The 3,237-nt window shown below is 43.6% G+C and overlaps 2 long non-coding RNA genes across 2 annotated transcripts; both read right to left on the bottom strand.

Annotated features, from left to right (window-relative positions):
• Positions 1-370: 370 nt before the first annotated feature.
• On the bottom strand, positions 371-1,742 carry LOC119306085. Its single transcript, XR_005148849.1, has 3 exons — positions 1,629-1,742; positions 803-946; positions 371-471 (listed from the first exon to the last, which is right to left on the bottom strand). It is a non-coding gene; the product is annotated as an uncharacterized LOC119306085 (long non-coding RNA).
• Positions 1,743-1,810: 68 nt separating this feature from the next.
• On the bottom strand, positions 1,811-2,346 carry LOC119306845. The gene is made up of 2 exons (XR_005149056.1): positions 2,215-2,346; positions 1,811-1,870 (listed from the first exon to the last, which is right to left on the bottom strand). It is a non-coding gene; the product is annotated as an uncharacterized LOC119306845 (long non-coding RNA).
• Positions 2,347-3,237: the final 891 nt, after the last annotated feature.

The following is a 3,237-nucleotide window of genomic DNA, read 5'->3' as shown; positions in this document are numbered from 1 at the left end:
TTATGTTTCCCTTCGATCTGGGCCAAGCCCATCCTCTCTCCTCCTGTTTCACACCCATCCTACTTGTTGAGTCGACTGGGCTCCAGCCCGCCTAGGCAGGCCGGCCTGCTAGCGCGACGAGAAGCCGAAGTGATCGAGCCGAACGGTTTTCCATCGATCTCGATTCGTGGAAGAAGCTGGCGATCGAAAACAGAAGTTGGATTTTAGGATTACCTGGAGCCAGGGAGTTGCCGAACAGGCCCTAAGTCATTTTGGTGTAAAACATGCTAAGGTCATTCTAGAGCTAAGTAACATCCGTGACCAGCATGTACTTAAGGCATGATTACGGTAACATCCACAGGATCTGAAATGAAAGTGAGCTCACCACCTAAAGAACGAACTCCTCCCCAGTGCTTAACGCCAGACTGTAAAGCCAGCTCCTTTTACACCACGTCAATTTCTTCCAACGTCTCGATGTGTTTGCTGAAAAAACTGGAGAAAAATAAAAGATGATTATAAAACTAAAATAGTTTATAAGGAGTACAACAGGTCCCTGTTCCGCTGCCGGATCAAGGATGGAGTAAACTAAAACACTTTGTTGTTAAAACTACCCCTCCCTGTTCCGTGAATCGACTGACAAATTCCATTATCAGTTTCTTCTTTTTGTAATGCATACATACGCATAGAGAGGAGTATGTAGTATAGAACTTGTTGTTGCTCAAGCAGTGTATATGTACGCACGTGCATCTTATATAGACATAGGCTTGAGATTTCTATATAAGATGGACTGAAGAGGGGTGCTTAGAATTAATAATATAGTCACCTTTTTCGAGTAGAATACAAATATCAACCTCAATGTCCTTGATCCGTTGGTGCTTCACTGAGTTGACAGACAAATATTCCATGTTGATGTTGTCTCAGTAAACAATGTACAGTATGCGAGTGGATGATGTAGCTCCTGCAGCAGCTTGCATAACCAACATGTTTCAGCGACATCGTGAGTTGTGGCATGGTACTTGGCATACACAATAGACTGGGACTCGTGATGTTCTTATTTGGAAGACCAAGAAATGATATCATCGCCCAAGCATACACAATCCCCACTACTTGTTAGCAAGAATTCTGTATTACTCTAAAATAAAATAATATCTATGTGAATTGTACGCCTCGTTTAATACATGATTCACAACAGCATGGTCCTATAAATACAGTGAATGTACACTGACAACATACAGTTTCTGCAGTTGATATCTAACTAAGACATCTCTTCCCAAATTACCAAGATTAAAAAATTGTCCGATGGTTAGCACAGCAGACGCCAGCCAACATAATGGTCGTCCTAAAATATTGTCGTGCCCAAACAACAAATAAGCGACAACTAACTCTAGTTGTTCAGGGCAAAAGACAACACAACATGTGAATTGCACACGATCCCTGTACTTTTATTTTGGCTGCAAGACTTTCACATTCGTACAAAATTCAGAAGTTTAGATACAGAAAAAAACATCAAAAGTGCAACAAAATCACTTCAGGTGAATGATTAAATCAACGATTTTTTCTTTCTAATCAAACCATACAGTCTACACAAACTATTTGAGAAGCAATTGAATTAGGAATAGAAGACAGTGAGAAACAGAACAGAAACATACAGCCTGCAGGAACGTCCTGTGTCCGTTGACTCGTCGGTATTCTTCAGGTCCAGCGAATTAGCAGGATGGTTGCACGGGTAAAACTACTTGAGCTGCTGGTTGCGCTCCTATGGATCCGTCTCTAGCGAGCTTTGTAGGGTACGGAGATCCTTCTCTCCTGTGACCGTGAGCCACTCCTTGCCGGGGCTGCCATCGACCATGGCTGTAGGAGGTCACCGGGGTGGGTCTCTTCTCTATCAGATCTGAGACAAACCATACAAAATCTATATTAACCATCAACTTAGCATGGCATATATTTACACAGAAACAACACAACATCCTAATTGATAATTTTCCTTCTTGCTTATAGTTCTAATTTTGAACATGGCACAATGATCTATTCCCCATTTTAATCTTGAACAACACAACAAATTCAATCTGTGACACGCATGTCTATACGCCCAATCTAAAATCTGAGAAGAGCGAAAAAAGTGAGAAAGTACCCTCGGTTATCCCAAGTTTCTAGCTAAATGAAAGGTACATAAATATGCATTGCTGGAGTCAGAAGCATGAAATTTAGCACAATCCCAGAATACAAAGTTCATACCTGCATGGTCGTCTTGTTTATTAGTCGCCATTGTAACCCTAGAATGCAAAAATGCATTACTATCTTGCAAGGGCTTGATCGACTATAGTGTAGCCTGCTCATAAATAGCCAAACAGGCTCGACATGCACAACCCTAGAAAAACTTCTGCTCTGACAAATGGTACAAATCATTTTGTAGGTGACTCAAGTTTTACCCCGCCTGCAAGAACTGAACCTCCTCGGCAACATCACAAATGTAGGACAAGGCATGTAACTGACATTATTTTGAGGATGAAAAAATGTATATATATACATCAGTTGAGAACTGATTATATGCCTTTAGATTCAATAACTCAATTATCCTTTAAAGATTTTACTATCTATTTACGACCATACCACTTAAGCATGAAAGATAAAAGTTTAGGAAACACATATATGCAGTCAAGATGAATGAATCAAAGAGAGGAGATATTACCTTGGGGATTACATCTTCGCTGGAGTGAAGTGCATGCCCATGTCACAGTAGCATCTACTCTGATATAAATAACCACATTCGGATTTCCATGACTCAAGTTACATGTTCTAATGGCCCTGTAAATAATTAAGCATGGTAGTGAGAATGCAATATATAGAAAACAACACAAAATTAATCTAAAAATACTGCTGGGCAACGGCTTCATCATCACATTCGCCTCCATGGCGGCCTCCTGGCGGCGGGGTTCGTCTGCGGGGGAGAGAGATGGGTGAGGGAGTAGGGGAGGAGAGGAGAGAGGGCGGTGGCGCAGGGGCTCACCATAGCCGCGGGTGTCCACGGCGGCCACCACCGATCGAGATGGAGCACGGGCATCATTTCCGCGCGACCCTAGATCAAGAGATACGCATGGGAGGCGCGGCGAACAGATCTCGCGGTGCGGCGAGGGGAAGGGGGAGGCGGAGGTGGGGAGCTTACGGAAGAGGATGAGGCCCCCGAAGGCGCTGGCGAGGGAGGAGTAGGCGACGCGGCGGATGGAGAGGTCGAGGCAGGCGTCCCACTTGGCGTCGAGG

This window comes from Triticum dicoccoides, chromosome 5B, assembly GCF_002162155.2.
Source record: "Triticum dicoccoides isolate Atlit2015 ecotype Zavitan chromosome 5B, WEW_v2.0, whole genome shotgun sequence".
Lineage (NCBI taxonomy): Eukaryota > Viridiplantae > Streptophyta > Magnoliopsida > Poales > Poaceae > Triticum > Triticum dicoccoides.
This window is presented reverse-complemented; position numbering and strand designations above follow the sequence as displayed.